Here is a 12792-nt window from a genome sequence, read left to right as displayed (position 1 = left end):
TCTTCTACTCAATCTCTAACCTTAATCTTCATTTTGGTTAGGGAATCTAAGTTCTTGAAACACATAAGTTTGGTAAGTGTGACTTTCAAATGGTTTAGTCTTTCCATCCCTTCATTTCATCTCCTTTCTTTAGACTCACTCTTGTTCATTATGGTTTTAGGAGTGTTCCAAAAGTCCCAACTCAGTCCATTATATCCCGGTAACTTTGGTAAGGAAAATAGGCTAGAATCTATATGTTTATGTTTATGTTATCTTATGTGTTATGTTATGATATGTTATGAATATGTTATGTATGTATGTTTGTAGGCTTGGGCATATGACCCATATGACTAACAAGACCCCAAATGGGTTATGGGCATATGACCTACTTAGCTAGTAGGACCCCACTAATTCCATGGGCATATGCTTGTTTAGTCTATGGGACCCCAAGTAATAATAGCCATTATAATCAGTGTATTATGTGTCATGATATGTCTTTATGTTTCTTATGAAATTATGTTTATGACTATGTGTTAGATTTTTCCTTGCTGGGCATTAGGCTCATTCCTTTCTGTTTATGTGCAGGAAATAAGCTTTAGAGGCGGAAAGATTCGTGACGCTTAGAGGATGTGTATCGATGGTGAATGGAGTCAAGGGGCCGAGCGTTATTCGATTCGAGGATGTAGTCTTGTTTATGTTTTTTATGGTATTAAATGTATTTTCCGCATTTTCTATGTAACTCTTTTTACTTTAAGTTATTTTTGTTTTAAAGACAATGGGTACCCATATCCTACTTATTTTTATGAAAGTAACCTTTGTTTCTACAAGTTTATAATAAATTATGGTATTTTCGCAAATGTATGTTTTAGTAAGAATTTGTATGTATAGTTCGATAATGGTCCAAGAGTCTAGATTAGTGGGTCATTACAACCTCACAACCGGAAAGCTACCTGAAGACCAAAAGAATGCACACAAATTATTGTATCAGGTCCCGCAGTACGTTATGGTTGAGGGGATTCTCTACATGCGAGGCCATTATTTGCCCCTCCTAAGGTGTGTCCTACCTGAGGAAGCGCAGGCTATCCTTAAATAAATCTACGAAGGATTTTTTGGGACCACGTTGGGGGGAAAAACTTGGATCTAAAGATACTAAGGCAAGGTTATTTCTGGCCCACGTTGAAAAAGGACTCGGCCTCATATGTCCTCAAGTGTGACAAATGTCAACGTTTTGCCACTATTGCCTGAGCTACACCCATGGAGATAACCATGATTTCCTCGCCCTGGCCACTTGCTATATGGGAGATTGACCTAATTGGCTCGTTGCCTACTGGAAAAGGAGGAGTTCACTATGCAGTTGTCGCAATCGACTACTTTACAAAGTAGATTGAGGCTGAGCCTCTGACGACTATAACCTCGGAGAGAGTACTAGATTTTTTTGTGAAGAACATCATATTACCCTTGAACAGTCTTTGAAACATTCAGCAAATTTAGATTAAAATTTTTGCAACTTAGAATTTTGAAAATTGATTACTCCACGACTTCTTAAACCTCGAGTTTTCAAAGAAATTCCAAATACGAACTAAGTTAAGAAAATTCAAAGCATAACAAAAAAAAAAATCCTAGAATGTAACTAGTTATAAAAATCTTGAATCTAAACCAGGTCCAAGGCCTGATCCCTAATAGGTATATGCAACTAGGCAATCAAACTCCTGGAAATAACCAAGTCATCGACCAGAAATTAACTAGGTGAGCCATCAGGCAAAATATCTCGATCTAAAATTACCCCTATAACTCTTCGAATGTATAAGGACTTTGAAGGTTCATAAGCATAATACTTGATAGAGAAAGGGGAGTGAACAAAAGAGATTAGATATAACATGTTGAAACATAAATCAAAATACACAAATTATATTGAGGGTAAAAATAACCTCGAGTTAAAGCCCGAAGGCAATTGTCTCGGCCTAAAATGCCCAAATAAAAAGGGCTTAAAATGCCCAAACAAAGAAAATAAAATTAAAAAAAAAAACATAAAAGAGGGCACCCATCATCCTTGAGCTCCGGTAACTTGCTCTCGATATGACACCTCTTCTTCCCCGCCTTTTGCTGCTGCTCCTGAAGTCTCCACTGTCCCCGCAGGCTTCTTTGATAATCTGTCCTGGAACATGGAGAGGTAGCGCTCCCAAAGTTTTGCATCCAGGATCAAGAAATTCCCTTCCTGGTTGTACGCCCAACATCAATAGAACATTTCTTCCATAGAGCTTTCTGCTTCGGAAAAGCATGTGCTTGAGACTATCAACCTTTGCAAGCTTCTACTTTAGATCGATGACCTCGAGTTGAAGCTGGTCCCACCACTGGATTACCTCTGAAACTTATGCTTTGGCAATTCTCTCATTCTCCTGAGAGATCTTCAGGGCATTGTTGGCCTCGTCCAAGGCGGCCTTTGTGGCATTGGCCTCCTCCAGGGAGACCTTCACCTCCCCAAAGGAGGTCCTAGCCTTGTCCCTTTTAGCTCATATCCGAGTAAGGTCCCAAATCTGAGCCATGAAAGACTGCAATAAAAGTGGTGATAAGGCGTTAGCTCGTGAAAAACAATACAACTACATATAGAAGGATAAAAAAATACTCACGGTCAAGGCCATCCCCAGGGCGAAGTCTAGGACAGCCTCAAAAGGATGTTCCTCCATGGTAAATTTGTTCATAAATTTTCGCAACCCTCCCAACCAGAATAATCTTCCTAAACCAAACTAAATAACCCGACTAAAATTTAAACCAACTAATCTCTACACTAGTCAGGTTGAAAATGGGTCCCCATCCGCCCAAATAAACCATTTAACCCAATTAAGGTTTTATTATTATATATATTATGATTTAATTATATACATATCGTATGTAATGCCCCAAATTTCCTAATAAGGTTTGGGACCTTGATTAAGAGGACGGGACGGCCATAATTGATTTATTATGTTATTAAATGATAATATGCATGTTTAGGTGTATTAAATATGCATGTGAACCCATTTCTGATTAATTGGGTGATTTCCATATTTTGGCCATTTCGAGCATATTTGGCATATATGTGATATGTGTGTGGAGCTTTATTATTATTTGGTTATGCTAGGGTTACTCAGGACGAGACAATCCTAGGAGGTAAGCTAGTGTAATAGTCACAACGGGATTTATTCTTGACTCGGAGTGAGTCAATGGGTATTTAACATTATCGGGTTATTTGGTAATGGGAATAAGTATTTGATGATAAATTGGGAATTAGTAAGATCAGGGGGAAATTATGGAGGTTTTGACTATTTTGCCCCCGGGGATGTTTTCGGGACCCCAAGCGTTAGGATTTGTTTGAGGCTACTTAAGCTTGAAGTAATCTGTTAAGAAATAAAAAGAACGTTCAAAACGTTCTCTCTCCCTCAAAATTCCATTTTTGTCTCCCGATCGCATTTTCAAAGGAAACTTGAGTTCTAGGACTCGGATTCAAGCGAGGATCAAGGGATAGAAATCCTAGGGAAGATTAGAAACTTTTTAGCCAAAGGATTTAGTTGGGAAACGACTCAATCGGAGGTAATCCAAGTTTTAAGTTCGAAGTTTTTAAAGTTTTTAAGCTTGAATTGGATTTTGTGTTTTGATGAGTTTTTTGATGATTTGAGACTTGGGTTTTGTTGGTTTTGGATCATGGAGATGTTTGGAAACTTTGATTTTGGGATTTGGATATGTTTGGGTAGGTTTTTAAATGAAGAAATGGAGGTTTTTTGGCTGGGTTCAAGGTTGAGCCGCGACTCTGTTCTTGGGCGTCGCGGCTCAAGCTTGAAGAAGCTGGTGGTTTGGGGCTACTAGGCTATTTGAGCTACAGCTCCATTAGGGAGAGCTGCGGCTCTAATGCTGTCAGAGAAGATTTTTAGGCCTGACTTGAGTGGGGCTGCGGCTCTAATGTTTGGGGTCGCAGCTCAAAAGGGGAAAAATGGCCAAAATGGTGTTTTGATCATGGGAACTTAACCCTTAGGCCTCAGGACCGTTCCTACTACCCGATTTAGTAGGATTCGACGTCCCGAAGGTTAGGTCTTGGTTCGGGAATCTTTTATTACTAATTTTGATGAGGTTTTATATTATGGTTGTGACTAGGTTATCACTAGGGGCTTGGAATCAGGATCGTGCTTGTGGCTCATTTATTGGTAACCTTTGCTTGGACCAAAGGTAAGAAAACTGCACCATGTATATGACATGCATGGTTATTATTGATGCATGTCGAGTGTTTAAATGTGATGCATGTGATGCACGAGAAACATGTGGTTAGGGCATGCCATGAATGTTGAATATGAGATTGATCAGAGCTTGAGTCTCTGTGTTTGTGCATAATCCTAATTATGCTAGAAATTGTTAAGTAAGCATGTTGAATGCCCTATATTCAGATATTTGACATATGATATATGCCTGGTAGCATTACTTACTTGTGCGTGGCACTGACTTACTAGCCAGAATCGGCAATGGTGTCAAAACTAGCTGTAAAGCTGTGATTTACTAGTCAAGTTCAACAGTAGTTTTGAGCACTGGTTGTGTGTTACTGACCTAAGAGTCAGGAGCGGCATAAACGTCATGAGCGTAGAGCTGATAAAAGATTAGATCTAATCGACATCGGCATTGAATGACTCATATGGAGTATTAATGCTGGACCGACCCTAAGTTCGATGAAAATTATAAGCGTTTGACTAGTCTATGAATAGTTACTCAGAGCTAGGGCCAAAGGCCTAGGTTTAGTGTTTTGTCACATGGCTAAAGGAGCGGTACCCACAGTAGTGACTCTATGGTCACTCGATAGGTTTATGTTGGTGACTATTTCATCAAATACCTATCTTGTTTAAGCTAGTGAAAGGATCGCTTATTTGTAAAGCCCAGGTGACCGTATCGTCACATGGCTAATGGGAACAGAACCCACCTTAGTGGCTTTTACAACTATCACTCTTCTATTTAGGGCTATAAGCCCAGCATTATCTTATTAGGATTGACTTGATAGTCATCCACGCAGGAGGGCAGGATTCCTTATCCTGGATACCCATCATTATCAGAACTTATTTGCATGCTTAAATAGGGCTATATTTGTTATGCATGCACGTTATGATTTGATGACATGATGTTACTGATCATGAGCATATTAAGTTTTCTTGCTGGGCTTCGGCTCACGGGTGCAATGTGGTGCAGGTAAAGGCAAAAGAAAGCTGTACCATCCTTGAGTTGGAGAGCTTAGGAGATATTGTGTACATATGCGGCTGCTCAACCGCCACGGCCGAGGGTTGAAAGAGGAACTAGGGTTAAACCCTGTTTTGCCGCTTAGATCGGCTGGTTGTAAATATTTTCTTGTAATAAACCTTTAAATTATATTTTTGGGATCCCGATATATACAGTAGACGTTCTAATGAAACGTTGTATCTTAACCAAAAATTTTAATCCTAAACCGCTAATCATACTTAGTTACACGATTATGGCCAAATAACTCGATTAGCGAGTTTAGCACTGTTCAAATTGCACACCGTAGCGGTCCCTGGAGTTTAGGGTGTTACATCGTACACGGTAAAACTTAAAGAAAAAAGAAAAGTAACCCTAATGCAATCTTCTCTAACCATTATGCCACCTCACCCACGCAGCTCCCTCTCCCTCTCTCATCTTAACTCACTCACCCATGCAACTCTCTCTCTCTCTCTCTCTCAGTCTCTTATTTCTCCCCAGCTTTCTCCAGTCCGGCGACTGTAAAACCAAGTTGACGCAACAGCAGCGACGGAACAGAATAGGCAACGACGCAGCTGAAGCAGCACAGGAAGGCGACGACTCCTTCCCTAGACTAGCTCTCAGTCTTCCTCCAACATGTATTCATTTTTTTTCCACCACCCAGTACCCAGTACCTACCAGCCACCATATATTTATATATATAGATTACTGATTATATATAAATTTATATATATCGATACCTTCTGCGGTTTGTGTTTTTTTAATTCTTTTCTATATATGTATATATATACCTTGTATATATAACTCACTCTCACGTTGCTCTCTATCTCCACCATCCTCTTGCACCATTGACGTCGACTTCTGGTACATAAGGAAATATGTGTTTTTTTTTCTCTCTATATGTGTATATAGATATATCTTTTTGAGTTCATATATATATATATATTATTCAAAGTTTGAATGTTTTGTTTGTTTATATATAATAGATATATTGCGTTTATCACATGTATTCTATTTTTTGGTTTTATTGTCATTTCTTACATTGCTCTTTTTTAAAGAAAAATATTGACTAGTTAATAGTTATTATTTTATTGCATGTCATTTTCCTGGTTCTTATCTATATATAGAAAAATAGAACTATTCATAATTGAGCAGAGGTGATAATCTATTATTAATGAGTTTTCAATTCAGTAAAGTCCAAAATTGAGCAAAATACATTTGGGAAACATATGTCTTTCTAGATTTGATAATTAGAACACCATTATACTAAATTCTTTTAGTTTTCTATGCCATAACTTCAAAGAAAACTTGCAATGCAAAAAGAAATGATCATATTTTTCTTTTCACAAAAATTTAATATATTTTTTGTATTATACATTTTAATTCTAGAATAAGAAATGTTGTCAATTTGTTTATTTGTTTCTTCACCTTAATGAGAAAGAAAAAAAAGATTAACTTGTGTTGTAATGTGCTTATCATATACATTTAGATAAGATGTGGATGATATGTTGTTGACGGTAAGAACTCGTCAACGAAGTTAAGTTGGAAAGATTATCAAATTAAAATCGCTAATTGGAAAGCTATGGAAACTTGAACAATAACTCAAGAACAATGGTATAACAACAATGAAGAATTCAGTATCTCATTCACACTAATGCCTCTGCTACAGTCAAATTTCCAACCCCTTTTCAGGTGGCCTTGGAATTCAATTTATAGTAGGCTCTAACGGCCTTAGGTACATAGTGGTCCAGGGGACCAAGTGGTACAAACGTACTGTACTAGGGGAGTGGCTTCAGAGGTTGTGGTTGTACATCCCGTACAGGGGCAGGTGTCAGGAGGATGTCTCCACTACTTGTCTGTACCCCTTCCTGAGGCGTGGTAGCAGGCGTGTTGGCGCAGGAGGTAGTGGTGTCGGTTCTGACCTATGGCCGTAGACGTACGGACCATGATCCTTACCCCAGCAACCTCACTGGCACTGGCATCTGTACCTAGTACTTGGTCGTACAAATATGTCTCATTCAACTCGTACTGGGTCTCCTAAGCATAGGGACTTCGAGGTGTGAAAAAGGGGATCTTGGTGTCCGTACTGGTCGTGGCGTTGAGTAGGGGTCTTGGGCCCATACGCATCAAGTCATGGGGTGTCGGCCTCCTGGGACGATGGTGGGCTAGTGGACCTCCCGGGGCGCGCGCGTGGGACCTTGCGTGGCCTCGCGCATGGGCAGCCTCGCGGGATGAGGTGGTCTCGCGGATCAGGAGGGCCTCGCCCATTTGATGGCCACGCGACATGGCAGCCTCGCGAGACGAGGTAGCCTCGTGACTCGGTGGCCTCGCGGAAGGCGACTCGGTGGCCTCGCGGAAGGTGACTCGGTGGCCTCGCGGAAGGCGACTCGGTGGCCTCGCGGAACAGCATCCTCGCGAGACGGGGTGGTCTCGCGGATCAGGAGGGCCTTGCCCATCTGATGGCCTCGCCCATCTGGGACCTTGCGTGGCCTCGCGCACGGGCAGCCTCGCGAGATGAGGTGGTCTCGCGGATCAGGAGGGCCTCGCCCATTTGATGGCCACGCGACATGGCAGCCTCGCGAGACGGGGTAGCCTCGCGACTTGGTGACCTCGCGGAAGGCGACTTGGTGGCCTCGCGGAAGGCGACTCGGTGGCCTCGCGGAACAGCATCCTCGCGAGACGGGGTGGTCTCGCGGATCACGGGGGTCTCGCCCATCTGATGGCCTTGCCCATCTGGGACCTTGCGTGGCCTCGCGCACGGGCAGCCTCGCGAGATGAGGTGGTCTCGCGGATCAGGAGGGCCTCGCCCATTTGATGGCCACGCGACATGGGGGTGGGGGGGGAGTACGCCCAGGTGACGACCTTGCATTTTCCCTTGATGAGATTATGAGCATCAACATATGTTATTTTGTAGATAATTACATATGGAAAATGAAGATGAAAATGTCGATACTATGGTGGAGGAATCGATTAATTATATAAAAAATGAAGAAGGGAATGCTAAGATTGAGATTGAACGCCTACAAAAAAGGACAAGGAGAAGGAAAAATACATCATCTATTTGGGAACATATTACCATGGTTAAGAGAAATATAGTTACAAATGGGGAAGAACAAGTAGAAGAGAGCAGAATGCAATTATTGTAAAGCAGGTTATGTAGCTAATAGTAAGAATTGTGGAACTAGTAACTTGTGGAGTCACGTTGAGAGAAAATGTAGAAAGTGCCCATTTAGCGATTGGACAGAGCAGAATAAGAAACAAAAGATGATTACTGATTTCACTAAGAAGACACCCGATTTTGAAGTTAACTCAAGTGGGACTAACACAAAAAAGTTTAGTCAGACTACAGTGAGAGAATTGATTGGCAAGTATTTTATCATTGACGAGCTTCCTTTTAGGCATATTGAAGGGAAAGTGTTATGCTTGCTTGTTTCTCATTTCTTTCTGAAATTTGAGTTTCCTTCAAGAGTTACAATTGCTCGAGACATCTACCAGTTGTATTGGGATGAGAAGAAAAAATTGAGAAAGGTGTTTCTCAATTGTAGGTTGTCGTTGACTGCTGATGGTTGGACTTCCATACAAAATATTAATTATATTTGTTTGGCTGCTCATTGGATTGATGATAATTAGAAGTTGCAGAAAAGGATTATTAGTTTTATTCAAGTTCCCAGTCACAAAGGTGATATGGTAGCAAAAGAACCTATCAATAGCCTTAACATTGGGGGAATACTCAACTTTTATATACCACAGTTGATAATTCCTCTTCAAATGATGTAGCTCAGAGAAAGGTGAATGAATATTTTCTAGAAAATCAAAACACTTTAGTTTTGAGTATACAGATGTTTCATATGCGTTGTTGTGCCCACATTTTGAACTTGGTTGTTAGTGATGGTTTAAAGGAAAAGTCTTATGCCATTTCTAGCATAAGGAATGCAGTTATGTGAGATTTTCTCCAGCTAGGCTAAAATGGTTTAAAGAAGCTTGTAAAGATGTAGATGCTGAATCAAAGGCCCTATTATGTTTGGATGTGGTGACAAGGTGGAATTCCACATACATGATGCTAGAAACTACATTAAAGTTAAAGAAATTTTTTAGGTATATGGAATGGGATGCAAACTATACCAAGTATATTGAAGAAGAAAGAGTGAATGAGGAAAAAGTGGATGGCCCACCAAACACTACTAATTGGATGAATGTAGAAGTATTTGTTCAGTTTCTCAAGGATTTTTATGAGCTTACTTTGAAGTTTAGTGGGGTCGTTGTATGTCACATCAAATCTTTTCTTCTAAGAGATTCTTCAAATTCAAGTTCAGCTTAGAGAAATGAAGACTAGTACAGATGAGTTTATGAGCAAAATGGCAGAAAGCATGCAGTTGAAGTTTGACAAGTATTGGGGCAATGTTGAGAAGATGAACTTGTTGCAATATATTGCCTCTATTTTGGATCTAAGGTTCAAATTAGATGTGTTCGTAATGGTTTCAGGTATCTCTATGACCCAATTAAAGCTAAAAAATCGATAACAAAAGTTGAAAATATGATGAGTAGCTTGTATGCATTTTATAAGAAAATTCTTGTTCTTCATAATCCCTCAAAAGATGAACAACCAAGTGAAAATGACACTTCCAATGCAAGTGGAAGTTCAAGTAGCACATCGTTTCTCAAAGCTAAAGTTTGTTTTGAGTGAGGTAACTAGTAATGATTTGGATGATTATCTTGCTGGTATAAAGGAAAAGTTAGTTGAGAATGGGGATTTTGACATTCTAGATTGGTGGACAAGGAATGGTATCAAGTATCCTATTGTCTCACATATTGCAAGAGATGTTTTATCAGTTCAAATGTCTACAGTTGCTTCTAAATCAGTCTTTTCTACTGGAGGAAGAATACTCGATCCATTTAGAAGATCTTTGTCTCCAAAGATGGTTGAAGCTTTAATTTGCTCGAAGAATTGGTTAACTTGTGATTATGATGCCCATGTTGTGTTTAGACAATATATGGATGAAATTGAGGATTTGAAGACATTCGAGCAAGTTGAGTCATGTATATTATATTTACAATTTTTCTTAGTTCTTTTTCTTGTCTTAATTTAATAACTATTGGTTTCTAATATATTTTAATTTTACTTTTATACTAGATGAATCTTGTATTACAAGCACAGGAATTGAGACTACTACTCCTAGTTCTTTCTAACCCATTTGATGGAATAATGAGATGATTAGATCGATTTGGTATTATGACTTTCATATTTGTAATTGGACTGTGTTATTTGAACTTAAACTTTGGTTATGATTGTTGTTGGAGAGTTAGACATAGACTATATTACAAGCACAGGAACTGAGACTGCTACTCCTAGTTCCTTCTGACCCTTTTGATGGAATCATGAGATGATTAGATCAGTTTGGTATTATGACTTTCATATTTGTATTTGGACTGTGTTATTTGAACTTAAAATTTGGTTATGATTGTTGTTGGAGAGTTAGACATAGACTATATTATTATTATTAAAGTTAAGGATGAATGATTGTTTTAAAAAATTATTCAAAGTACATATAAATAAATTGAGTTTTATCTCATAATTTTAAAAAATAAATTGAAAATAATGTTTTGAACTTCAAAAAGATAAGTTTGACACTTTTACTTAATCAAAAAATGTGTTTGTAAAAAAAATGGGTTACTCAGGTCAACCTGACCAAATAGTTGGACAGGTTAAAAGTTTTTTTCTTATTTGGGCAGGTTTGGGTTGGGTGTTTGTAACCCAATTTTGACATTGGATTGGAAAAAATATGTTATAACCTGACCAAACCAACCGACGTACAACCCTACTCTATGGATTTCAGCTCCCTAGTCTCGAGCTGGTTAGCATGACCCATCAAATGGCTCACTATGCCCTGAAGGGGACCACGCAAGGCTTCCAAGTGCCTCTCAACCTCAATGTGAAGACCTGGAACTGTTGCGACCGAGGCATCAACCTGGATAACTTAGGGGGGACAGACGCAGGGTTGCGAGGAGGTGGTGGGGCTATTGCTGCTTCTGGGCAGAGCTGGCACCCTTGTCTTTTGAAGGAGACCTGGTGGCGGTTCCAACTCCGGGACTGGTTTTCTTCATAATCCTCTGCCTCTTTATGGGAGGCCCAGTTTGAAAACCTCCTTTAGACTCATGTCTTCGTTTACAAAAGAGTGAGCAGAAGAGTTAGAACCAAGAAGTGTTAGTCAAAATAAAGCATAGTAAAAAGTAAAGAGAACCCTACCCTCCGAGCTAGAGTAAGAAACAACAATAACTAGCTCTGGATTACGGACCGAACTTGACACGACCTCTAATTCATGAATGACTGGAGATGGGGGAGATTCTAAAACTATTACTTCTCGAGACTCACTAGGTCCAGGCACCTCGTCTGGACTAGGTTTGTACTCGGGCTGCCTCACACCAAGGGTGCGATAACCCTAACACAGTAAATGCCAGAACATGATATTGGTCCAATATTGCTAAAAAATGGACGACCTAAACCTAAATGTGTTATCTACAATTACAATGTATTTGGGGAGTGTCAGGTCATGGTAGAGCACTAGATGATCAATGCATTGTTGAAGCATTACATCTAGATTTGGATCTTCATGATTTCGTCTCATGACTTGCCTCGGGTCATATCAAGTTAAGATAAACTCGACAGCAACTCGTTTTATGTCCTTGTTTTTATTACCTTGGTCGGAGGTGCCGGTTGCTGCTCCTGATTAAGCTCGAACCCGATCGTCTATTCGCACAACCCCAATGGCGTTTTCTTATGCACCAATGACACAACCTCCTCTTCTTCCTTGACCTCCACAACAACCGGGGCTGGTTGTTTGGGGGGCTTAGAGGCCTTAGGTGCAAAGTCTGATCCTTCCTGATCAATCTGTAGGTCTCCGTGGTGGCATCATTCACCACCTTCTTGTATTCCTTCTCTCCATCAGGAAGGTCGGCCAGGGTATCATACTGACCTCCCAGAGTCATAGATCTATCCGTCCTCTTGTAAATAGCTGCACGAGATAATAACTCGATCAAAATAAGTTTTAACTTAGTTAAGATAAAAAATTCAAATAAAGAGTTCAAAAGGCTAAGTGACTTACGAGGACAGTTGAAGTATCGGTGGGTGCAGTTCTTAAACCTGCTTGACATAAAGAACTAATCTTTAAAGTCATTCGGGTGGCTGGGGAGCCCGATGATGGTGGCGGATTTTGGGAACCGGGTGAGGTAGTAGAAACCATCACCTCGAGTCTTCATGTCTGGATTGGCCTTCAGACAGAAAAAGTGCATGATGTGCGCAGGAGTGGGGACCTCCCACTTGTGCTTTGGGAACAAATATTTCAACCCCGCGAGGAGACGATACGAATTCGGGGGGAGCTAGAACGGAGCGAGCTCAACGTAGGTCATGAAATCTATGAAGTATTAGTTTAGCGGGAGGAAGGCACCTGCCTTCAGGTGCTCATCACTCCAGGCCCCAAAGTTGTCCTACAACGGGGTGCAACTCCGCTCTCCAGCCAAAGGAGGTTGAGCATAAAATTTGGGACTCATCTTTATCTCGTGACTCATCATTATCTTGTTGACTTGACTTGAGTC

The sequence above is a fragment of the Humulus lupulus genome, chromosome 6, assembly GCF_963169125.1.
Source record: "Humulus lupulus chromosome 6, drHumLupu1.1, whole genome shotgun sequence".
Lineage (NCBI taxonomy): Eukaryota > Viridiplantae > Streptophyta > Magnoliopsida > Rosales > Cannabaceae > Humulus > Humulus lupulus.
Note: the sequence above shows the minus strand (reverse complement) of the source record.